The following is a 12,350-nucleotide window of genomic DNA, read 5'->3' on the forward strand; positions in this document are numbered from 1 at the left end:
GATATTATGTCTTATCATCCATATTGTAAATTGTAAGCACCTTCCTCATGGGAATAGAGTAACCTTCAGTGCTCATATGTAGTATATCAAGTCATAGTACAAATCCTCTAAAGGGAACTGAGAACAGCCCCAGTCAGTTAGTAATATATTACCCAAATATAGATGTGTGTGGGGTGCTTTTTGCAATTCTTGTTTGTACCTACCCCACATTCCTTCCATAGTTACGTATAGATGACCTTTGTTAGTTCACCAAAGTGGACATCATAATCGTGGGTATTTAGTTAATGCATATATCAAGGCGTCAATGGATCATCTATATCTTAGATATCTCTTCAAGTCCCTCATTGAAATGCCTGAACATGCTGACTTAGGTTTTAAATCAGTATGTAGCAGTAAGTTGTCTGCCAGATTATTTCTTCGTTCATGCCATTTTCAACGGAGTTGAGAGTATAGATCCAAACAGTTTCCCGACATTTTCGTACACCATTGATATTTTTTCCTCGAATGCCTTTGACTTTTTCCAAGATGAGTCATCTGAGCTCATTTTCAGTATGGTTTGAATCGATACAGTGCTGGACCGTAGGGGACACAATTTTCCCAGTTATGATGGCTGATCTGTGTTCACTGCACCGAGTTCTAAACTCTCAACTCGGTTTCCCCACATACCCTTTGTGGCAGGGGCAGAGAATAAGGTAGACCAGGTTCTGACTTCTACAATTTGTGAAATCCCTAAGTATCCCCTTCTTTCCTTGGTATTTCTAAAATTGGGTAACAATTGCGGTGTCGCATGCTACACACTTGCCACATCTATGGTTTCCCAGGATAGGGGGGCCTGTGACGGTGGTTTGTTTCTCTCGTAGATTCAGTCTCTCCCTTGTATGGACTAAATTGTCCTTCAAGTTTCTATTCCTCCGGTAGGCAATTATAGGTTTTTCAATGGTTTCATGGTCATCATTCGTATTCAGAATATGCCCATTTTTGTCCAACACCTTTTTTATTTTGAAATTCAAAGGTGAATGGTTTATAACACAAACCATTTTGTCATTCTTGGGTTGTGTGTTACCTGCCAAAAGGGCTTCACGGTTATAATACTGTGTATTTTTAAAGGCTGTCCTAATCAGACGTCTTGGGTATCCCCTCTGCAGTAATCTTAGGTACAATTCTTCTCCATTAGTATCATAGTCTTTGATGCTAGAACAATTTCTTCTAATCCTAAGGAATTCTCCAAAAGGAATCAAATCTTTTTGACAGTTAGGGTGGTAACTGTCATGTACTAAGATCGTATTCTTAGCTGTGGGTTTGCAGAAGAAGTTCACTTGGATCTCTCCTGCTTCCCCATAGATGACTATATCTAAGAATTCCACCGATCTAGTACTTTTATGACATGTAAATCTCAAATTATCAGTGCTGGCATTTAGCCATTCGATGAACATCAAAAGACTACTTTGATCTCCTCACCAAATAAAAAAGATATTGTGGATCAATCTATGCCACCTCAGGAGATTCTCATAGAAAGGGGCCATTTCATTGAAAACATGTTTTAATTCGTACTCCCCCAAATATATATTGGCCATACTGGGGGCACATGATGCCCCCATGCTCTACCCTTGATTTGGTGATACATCTTGCCTTTAAACTCGAAGTAATTATTCTTCAACACCATGTCTAAGCATTCCAATATGAATGCATCAGGCCTGTTCCAGGTGTTCTGCCTAGGAGAGTGGCTACTGCTTCTATTGCCTGTTGTTGTGGTATGTTTGTATATAATGCTTTGATGTCTAATGTCACCAAGATTTCATGGTCAGTGTCAAATGGCACATGTTCTAATTTGCTAATGATGTTCCCTGTGTGGCTGATATAAGACTTGCAAGGTATTTTCCGGGACTTTTTGTTGCTTGACTGAAAAACTACACACTGTAGGACCCGGGTATTGATTAATAATACTGGAATGAGCACATTGAAATACATGAGGTATTAACGTGGAGATTACAGTGTAAGTTGTCCCAATCATCTAGGTTAACCATAAACATTATTGGTTTAAGCATATTGGAAGGAAGGGAGTAATAGCCTTTATTAGGCTTGTAAAGTATGGCTACTAAACCTAAAACTCGCTCTACTAAGGGCAAAATAGGAACCCCCCTCAAATCGAAAAATTCAGGGCCAGAAACAAGTGATTCAGTAGCCCACAAAGCCACCCCGACAGTTATCGATCTAATGCTAAGGAAGGTTGCAGGGGACATAGAGCGTGCAGAGAGACGCATATCTATGACCTTAACCTCTTTGCCCCTGACCCCTACACAAACTGGGGATCTAAACACCAATGACACATTAGATAAAGGTAGCAGGGACAATTCATGTGATGCTGTCCCCTGTGCCCAACTAGTATTAGAGGACGAAGAATCTATAAACAGAGAGGTAAATAGAACACCTAGGCAAAGAAGTAAAAAGCGCAGAAACAAGAATTCACAAATAAAGTCCTGGAAAAAGCCTACAAAGGGTAATAAGCCAAAAGATACTGAGGATGAGGTTCTAATAATAGAACCTAAAGCCCCCCCAACCCCCCCGAGGTGGCTTGACTCTGTAATTCTAGACCTGCAAAAGCATTTGGAGGCATTTATACCCAGCCAAATTAAACCGCTGGTTAGTAAACTAGATAAAATAGCCAATGAATTGCAGAGACAGGGTAAGGCCAGAGAAATTTCAATATCTAACCAATTAGAGAAGGCTTTACCAGTAGTCAATCTACCAGCTCAACAACCCCTAGCACCTAATAACTGTGTAAGCAATGAGCAATGCACCATCGCACAAGTGCATGCAGTGCCTAAAGGGGTAAAAGAGGGGGGGGATGGAAGAACACAATCACATGGAAGTGTGGACAGAAATAAAACAGTAGGACAGGGACACGCAATACAAATGCAGCCTGAGATATCTGTTATCCCTCAACAAATAGGCAACCATCAAATAAGTAGGGAGCAAAATGATAGATCTCAAGGACCCCTACCATGTGTAAATCTACCCCCAGAAGCAAGCCCCTTTGTTGTTATCTTTGCTGGGGTACCTGAGCTCAGACGGGGGCAGAGAGAATCCTATATAGAACTCAAAAATAAGATCACTAATTGGCTAAACATCCACAGACCCCTGCAGGGGGGAAGGGGGGTAGGAATTTTACACGTAACGAGGACAAACTGGGTGGGTAACAGAAGGAAAGATATAGAAGGGAACTGTCTCTTCCTCGTTTTAACCGAGCTAGACTCGGCGGTCAGTCGATTGCCGTGGTAGCGGCCCGAGCTTGGAATGCTCTCTCTCTCCATTTCCGCTCCATGCAATCGGTGACTCAATTTAAGAAGAACCTGAAAACTCATCTGTTCAGGAGTATAACCTAGGTTGTTCTCTTGTTGTTCTGCTTTCTGTCTTTTCCAATTCGCGCCAGGATACTCCCAAGTAACGGAGCGCGTTACAAAACGGTTTATACATACATACATACATACATAATCGACAACTTTAGGAACCCGAACCTAGTGGATTATATATTGGCTAACAACAACAGAAATATAACCAGTACAATAAGGACCATGCCACTAGCGTATTTCTACCCTAGGAAATCGGCTACATATCCCCCAAACTTCAAACAGATTAGAAGGGGTAGACTTACAGATGGGCACTGGGCAAGGCCCAGGGAGTATGGCATTGAGCCCTTATCATACCAGGGTGGATCACAGTGGACAAACAGATTTAGCCCCTTACAGTCCCTGGATGAGAATGAATGACTAGGGACAGAAGGTGAGGAGAAGGACGAAAAGGGGATAACGTATGATAGGGAAGCTGTAGTCCAAGGAAGCAAACAAAGGCAAAAACTTGTAGGACATCCACATACCCAAGTTAAAGAAAAAGAGAGGGCTAGGATAGAGAGAACAGTTGACCTGAGTCTAACTGAGCGGGGCATAACAGCTGGTGAAGAGCGAGTAGGAAAGTTGAACATTATGTCATGGAATATAGCGGGCCTATCCGGAAAATTTGAAAATCCAGAGTGGAGGAATCAACTCCAGGGTTTTCACATTCTAGCATTCCAGGAGACATGGGCAGTCAATCCTACACCATACCAAATAGAGGGCTACAAGTGCTTCTTTGTGCCGGCACAAGAAAGCAGAGCAGGAAGAGCCAGAGGAGACCTGGCACTCTATGTCGACCTAACCCTAGAAGGAAGTACCAACCTGGACGTCATACACCCTGCAAGCTGTAACTTTCCAGAGCAGAGGGTTGAGGCTACAGCTGTTTAATGTTAACAATCCAGGATCTATAAATGGGAAGAATGCCGCCCTATGTGAGATAGACGAAAGACTCACACAAGAGGCGGATCAGAGGAAAGGGGGAGGGTACCAATGATATTATTAATGGGCGACCTTAATTGCCACCTCTGTCCAAATTTGCCCCCCATATCATCAGACTGGGACACCTGTCCACTTAAAGATGGGCCCCATTTTGAACATAACCATGAGGGCCTAATACTAAATACAATAATAAAAACCCACTCATTAGCACACACCATTGACCTAATAGTCCCAGAGGTAGAGGGCACATATGTTCCAATGTTTAAAGGAAGAGGGTGCTCTACTATTATAGACTTCATAATGATATCTACCTTCGCCAAAAATAGAATTACAAAGGTTAGAACGAAATGGAGCACCTTTAGTGATCACAACCCCCTAGTTATGGAAATTATACACACTTGTAGGGGGGGTAAGTTTATACATGGGGACACTATCCTGCAGCCCACAGATCAGGGGAGGCGATTAAGGTGGGCGAAGATAAATTCCCAGGAGTTCTATAAAACATTAATCCAAAAAGGAGGGAAACAGATTGAAGACTGCTTGGATCCCCTAATAGAAGGACCAGAATTAGTTGCATCATTTGCATCCCTGACAAATTTAGTTGATAAATTACTGGAAACAAGAGACTCAAGTAAAGGTCCTAAGCAACCAAGGTGGTTCGATAAGAGTTGTTCTAAAGCCTTGAGGAACTTCAAAGTATGCCTCAGAGCTAACCCAAGGGACAAGACAGAAGTGGCAAACTGCAGACTAGTCTATAAAACTAAAGTAAAGGAGAGGAAGAATACCCTACAAGCAGAAGTATGGGCTGACTTGAGAGAGGCGGGAGAAAACAGGGACTTTGCAGAATTTTGGAGAATTGTAAATAGGCCCTGTTTCCAAGATAACTCCGCCCCGGTGATTAGCACCATTATCCTACCAGAGCAATTGGTCGCTCACTTTCAGGGTCTTTATAATAAGTCTAAACTAGCAATTCAAGAAGGGGAGTGGGAGGGTATCCGAAGTGCTGAAATAGTCCTCGCAGTAGAGGAGATAACAAAGGCGATCCAAGGTTTGACCCCAAATAAAGCACCTGGCCCAGACGGTACTCCACCAGATCTATACAGAAGCAATACAGACCTTTGGGCCCCAATCCTAACCAGGGTCTTAAACGCGGCTATTAAATCAGGGCTACCACGCTCCTGGTCGACTGCATTGATCGTACCCATTTTTAAGAAAGGGAGTAGGGATGATCCAAAATGTTACAGGCCGATCTCGCTTATTGATGTCTCGGCCAAAATATTAGGTCGAGTGATCTTGAATCGGCTTATTGAGTGGACAGAGGAGCACCGAACTATAGTTGACATACAGTACGGGTTTCGAGCCGGCAAATCAACTAGTGACCAGTGTCTGAATCTGTACCTGCTAACCGCCAAATACACAAAAGCTAGCAAGGGCACGGTCTACATGCGGTAAAAAATGATGCTTTACGTTATGTAAACAGAAGTTCATTAGTGCCACCAAATGGTATAAAGCATACCCGGAACCGCTGTGTGGGAGTACCCGTCCCGCCGACTTTCGCCCTAACAACCGATCTCGCCGAATTGAGCGATCACAAGACTCTTGTCACTTACCACTGTACCGATTACTTAGATACTCAAGTACCTTGAAGCGGATGCTTTATACCATTTGGTGGCACTAATGAACTTCTGTTTACATAACGTAAAGCATCATTTTTTACCGCATGAACTGATTGGATCTGGAGCCACATCCACTAACAACTGATAACCTGGTCTCGAGCAGGGGCCGGGTCGGAAGTATCACCGGCTAAGCGACCTGTGGTCCATTCCCTTCGTGCTACAGCCCTGATGAGTCGTGCAAGCACTGTTACCGCTTGACGACGAAACACGTGTCGGCTGGCCATCCATGCAATAAAAGAGGAATCGTACTACAATCGTTTTCCCTTTGCTTCGATCACTGTTACTTGTACTTATTAATGTCCATTGAGACATCTCTCTCTATACTGTATTTTGGTGTGCATTTGGTTTTTGTTCTTGCTTTGTATGGCGTGTGCTTCGCACACTCTTGGAGGGGTTTAGGGCCTTTGTCCCCTCACCTACTTGCACCCAGACCTATCTATACCTAACACTAACGTGTGCTGTGCGCCTAGTATTTCCCTGTACTCCAAAAAACCCCAGTTCTCCATAGGCTTTATTAATTGTTTTTGACACTGAATGAAGTAATTCAGCAAAAATTAAATTGAATTCCAAATATATATATGAATTCTGCACCATGCTATATCATTTGTTTTCTGCACTTGAGTATTGATTTCTCAGTTGTGCGTATGTATCAGAGAGCTTTCATTGTTGTTTTGTTTGCATAGATTAGCATCCTCAAAGGAATTTGGTCTACCCAACAGAACCACTTATGTTAAACTGAGGCCAATTATAGCATGGATCAGAATTTGAACCAATCCGGAGGCATCGCTGAGTAGGGAAATTGTCTTAGACTGCTTGCAAAGGGATAAAGGGCTACAAATTCCTTGGTTAAAATATGTTAAAGGCTCCCTATTGGATAGAGACCAGTATCACCTCTTTAGTGACCCGTCCTTGATCTCTAGCAGCTGTAAATTAAGGGTGAAAAAAGTTGCTTCTAGAAAAATTTGAATCTGCTAGATGTGGTTGCGGTCCCGTAAAGAGATCAATAGCAGCTCACGGCTTAATGACAAATGGGGTGGGAATGGAGTCCTATCTGTTTCTGATGTATAGCCGGTATGACAGATTTTTAATGTGCCGTTTTAGGCTCAATCTGTTACCTAATATTTTAGCCTACCCCGCTGGTTTTACTGTAACGATTGAGCAGAAGGGTGCCTGCGGCTGCGACAATAGGTCTCCGCAGGACACCCTTCATTTTGTACTTTTATGTTCATTTTATAGAAATCCTAGGCGTTTATTTTTGGTTGACATCCTTAGGAAACAGAAATTTCGCCATGCAAGAGCTGCACTGTTTTTCTTACAGAAAGCCAGTGATACACACACCTTATGTGCCATTTTAAGTTTTTTTAAAGTAGCCGTGAGATTGAGAAATACAAGAAATTAATTAATCTCTGTAAATAACTATTTCTGCTTATGAATTGTAGCCCCTCCTCTGTATACTTTTTAATTTTATTTTATCAAAAGTTCAGAAATGTAATTTAATGAAATTTTTACTGTGTAATGTATTTTTATGAGGATTTTTTATTCTTCGAAATAAAGATTTACTTAACTGAACTGAACTGACTTGCATGTGGTAGTTAGCGGGCACAAGAATGTATCTATATATTTGGATAGTGGTTCTGTAGAAGAGTTGATAGAAGATACTATGGGCCGCAATGGTGGATCACTAACGCTTTTATGCGTTTTTGGCACTCCATATATCTCTGGCATTACTGGATTGGGTATGTTCAGAAACTGATATTCTTTCTCACAAATATCTTGCTCACAAGAGCTTTGTTCATGCTATTACTTATCTGTTCCTGTAATCTGGTAATCACCCCTAATCTAATGGGTCTATAATGTTCTGGTACTGCCAGCATCAGATTCATTTTCTCATCATATGATTCTGTATCCATCAGGACTATGCCCCCTCCCTTATCGCAGGGTTTTATAGTCAAATCCGATCTATTTTGTCATTTTAACAGGGCATTTTTCTCCAGTTTAGTCAGATTTGGTCTGCTGTTCTAAGTGTATTTGGTAATCTTCTGGAAATCCTTTAGTACAGACTTCTCACAAATGGCCATCTCTGGGCCTACCATATCCAGAGTAGGTGTAAAAGTTGATTTAGGTTTACACCCGGAGAGATTATCTCCCCCACCTACTTCTTCTCTGTCTGAGAAGAATTTTTTCAGCCTAATTTTCCTGAAGAAGACAAAGATATCTATGTTAATAAATGTGATTGTAACATTTTGCCAATGGCAAGTACAAATGCTAGAAGACATTTATCAGCGAGCTCAATGAGGTAACAATATCTCTGTTGCACTACCGGTGCCTATCATCTTTTAATTGCTGGCATTTAGAAATGTAACTCTTTACAAAAAGGATCCAGGAGCTTTTTCGGATAGGTCCAACGCACTTGCTCCTAAATGAATATGTAATCTGTGAACAATGGGGAGGGTGGGTGCTGTTCCAGTAGAAATTCTGCACCAAACACTGATTATCGCCAGTGGGAAACATTGATGTATGAGCGCACCGGTACACACACACACACACACACACACACACACAAATTGTAATCTGCTATTTATTACCATTGTTGAGTATGGTGAGGGGCCATGGCTCACAAGAGGTTAAAGCTTGAGTGATACATGATGCCTCTCACCTCCCCCCCTGAGAAAACAAGAGCTAAAAGCAGATTTAAGAAATAAAACTCTGAAAAAAGTAAAATGGAAGCTGGGCAAAGGTGGAAAAACATGTAAACTAAGTAAAGTGCAAAGTTAGTAAACTTTGTCGAAAGTGAATACTAATTTTAAAATTTTGCCCACATGGTTAGATGTATGCAAAAGCATATGCAAATAAAGTTTGACGACATTTTCTAACAGGAGCCTGACTTGCAGCAGCATATTAGTTTGCCCAGATCTGGTCCACTCACTCATTGGAGCCCAGGTTTGCAAACACTTTGCATTTAGTTTGTGCTTTTATTTAAAGTGTAGTTGTGGTATTTACAATCCAACTCAAATTGCGATTTAGAACCAAAAGTAAGGCAAAGCTGTGCACTGCGCTGTCTTGCTTTGCTTTACATTAAGGGGGTGTTCCCAAGCAACCACCCATCTACAAAGAACTGTAGGCAGGGATTTTCACCAAAAGCCTGTGGGGAAACGGCCACTACAACGCGGCCGTTTCAACGAAATCTTTAACCACGCATGCATTACAACGCATGCGTGGTTACAACGAAAGCCTTTCCCACGCATACTTTTACTACGAGGTACGTAGTAAAGGCATGTGTGGTAAAGGGTACAATTAAAAAAGGGGGGGTGGAGGGTGGGTTTCCACCCACAAAAAAACACTAACTTTTACTCGATATGTGCAGGCATTCGGCGTCGTAGAGGAAGGAAACGGCCGTTTTTTTTATTACGTATGACGTCACCACGGAAAATTACGTGGAGAAGGATATGCGTGAAAATAGTATTCCGTTGTAACGCATGCGTGGTAAAGGCATGCGTTACAACGGAGTTCGTTGTAAGAACATACAACCAAGCCTGTGCCTTTTCAGGAAGCGTAATGAGCAGAAATGTTTTCTTTTCTCTTCGTTTTGCCCTCTTTGCATGTGTGCTGCATTCTACAGCACATATGCAAAGTGGCAAACGCCTTTAAGGATAGGTTTTGTACTGGATGAGAAGCACTCACACTGTGGTGCAAGGGTGTGTGTACTGGCACATGGCAGTCAAAAAAGTGTCAGCGCAAGGAGAGAGTACAGCGCCACATCTTAGTAGATATGGTGCTACTCTGCTGTCTCCCATTCAAGGAGGGCAGTGCGCCAACTTCACTTGCAGCGCTGCATGCAGCTTAGCTTGCAGCGCTGCATGATGTTAAAGTAAATTTGGGCCCAGATATTTTGATCAGCAATCTTTCGACAATGGTTTAAAAACATACAATAAAATGCTAAGTGATGCTTTCAATTGTTGTTAAAACGTATCATTAAACCAAAACCCGGTTTCTGCCTGTAACTGGTCCATATTTCCAATGTGATACTAAAATGGCCTGAAAGGATCAAACATAATCCATGTTTTAAAGTATGTCTTTCCCTTGAGAACCACTGTTGAGCTGGAGTTCTGATCAGGGCCGGACTGGCAGTAGCGGGCACCGGGCATTTCCCCAGTGGGTCGCCAGGGTCGGGCCCCTGGAGGGCTGTTTCTGTTACCAGGGCTGGCAATATCACCCCCCCTGTAACAAAATCGGCCAAAACCAGCCCTAGCAAACAGCTCGACCGCACTCATTGCCTGGGAGCTGGCCGAGCAGTTTGTCCGGCCCTGGTCCTGATAGGTTACTGAATTCTAAGGCAAGGTACTGATTCACGTTTATCAAAAACAAATATAATAAAGATCAAAAGTCGATATCCCACCCATGGACCTAAACATGCATGAACCCAAATCTAGGACCTCAATGAGGACCTAAGGGCTCACACGGGCAGGTGCAGACTGGGACCCAACCCACCTCTCTGAGGGTCTATAGACCCTCACCATGGGTCAGGAAGGCTTGCAGTACACAAACAGGACATGAGTGAGACCTCATTGTTCCCTCAGTAATCTGCCACCCGTTTCACCATAACAATACGGTTTTTCGGGGTTTTCGCATAAAGCAACACCATAATATGGCCATTTTCAATGTAAATTGGCTGCAAGATGTCACTAAATTTCTTCCTTATATTCCTGCATTCAGGTCTCTTTTAGAAGCCAGCAGGCTGCATTTCTTCGGAGTGGATGTGTTCAAACACACTTGTCACAGCTGTTAGTCTTATCCATCCCCTTCGCGCTCATTTGGTGGCTCTTAAGAAGATAAAAGGCTGAGTCTTCTCACTCATGTTCACATGTGTGACCCAGCTGCTCTCGTCGGTCATTTGGGGTCTATGTCTTTGCCTTTGTAGATGGCACACAGATCCTCCTACAACTGAATGGTTAAAGCTCAGACCTACCTGGCACTTTCCGCAACTGCAGGGCAGGCTTTAGTGCCGGTGACGCCCAGTGCGACAATGTTTGTTAGCGTCCTCTGACGACCCCCAATGACCACCTCCATTACGAATTCCCTCACTACCACCCTTTAACAGTGCTCCTCAAGTCTCCTTATCCACTCTCTCTCAGATGCATTTAATTAGTTTTATAGCGGTGTCAGAGCACTTTACATCAAAGAGCATCAATCATAAGTGTGTAAATCAGTGTTTATGAAATGTTACACAAGACAGAGCACTCCAAGGTGCAGGGGTCACGTCATGCATACTGGTAGGCAGTATAGTTTAGGAGTGCTTGGTCTGGAGAAGCACAAACTCGGAATTTACAAAGTAACAACATGATTGGGGCAGGGGTTCTCTTTAATTATAAGAATTCATTTCAATCTAAATGAACTATATTTACAACATTAGGATAATGAGAAACTGTGGGAAAAACATAACGCTCTAATGTATACCTTGCAGTTTGTATGCAGCTCTTTGACGACAGTTGATAGCTCACTGTTCTCTATTAGGTGTTTAATTTATAAACAAGTAACAAAATGAGGCTCTCTGACAAAAGCAGTTATCCACTGACATATTTATATTATAGGCACTTTGTGATCTGCATCTTTGCAGCAGGCATGTCAACCCTCTGCGCTACCTTAGGATGAGTCAAGTTTTTCTGTAAACAAAACTGATTCGAACGGATAGAGTGCACATGGATAGATGCAACAGACACCTAACCCCACTGAGCGTTCTTGCTCCTTTTCGACCCCTCCCGCCGGACCCGATTTTTTTTGTCAGTATGCCTGCAAATAAAACTGTTCCAGGATGCGCTCAAGGACGCTGATGCAACTAGGACAAAGGTAACTCGGCAGAAATAGTGCTCCGTTTTCACACCGCTGTTTTTAAAAGTCACCTGGAAAATACAGGAGGGGGCCTGGGAGGGGCGCGGCGAAGAAGGACAATCAATTTGTTCAGGGCCCCAGGTTCCCACAGCTGAGCGTGTGTGTGTGTGAAGGCAGGAGGCAGGCAGGGCGTTGTTCTGTTTGAGGTAGCGCGGAGTACCTCCGAGTTGTCCCCAGGCGGACATGGAGGGAGCACACGTCAGCAGCTCTGTAAACAACCGAGGTGTGGTGCGAGGCAGCCATATATGACCGAACGGGAGCCGTTCTCAGCCTCTCCTCGCCCTCTCCTGTGAGCTGTGACTTCCACCAGAGAGGGCCAGGCCTTCGCCAGCCCAACGACTTTAAACTGGGTGCCAGGAAACCCAGCCCAGTAAATATTAGCGCTGAGTGGCATGTTTCCTTCACTGTCTTTAAACCAGAAGATTGCTAACTGTTTATTCCTGTGGTCTGCGATGAACAA

Source organism: Lissotriton helveticus, chromosome 3_1 (assembly GCF_964261635.1).
Source record: "Lissotriton helveticus chromosome 3_1, aLisHel1.1, whole genome shotgun sequence".
NCBI classification, from domain to species: Eukaryota; Metazoa; Chordata; class Amphibia; order Caudata; family Salamandridae; genus Lissotriton; species Lissotriton helveticus.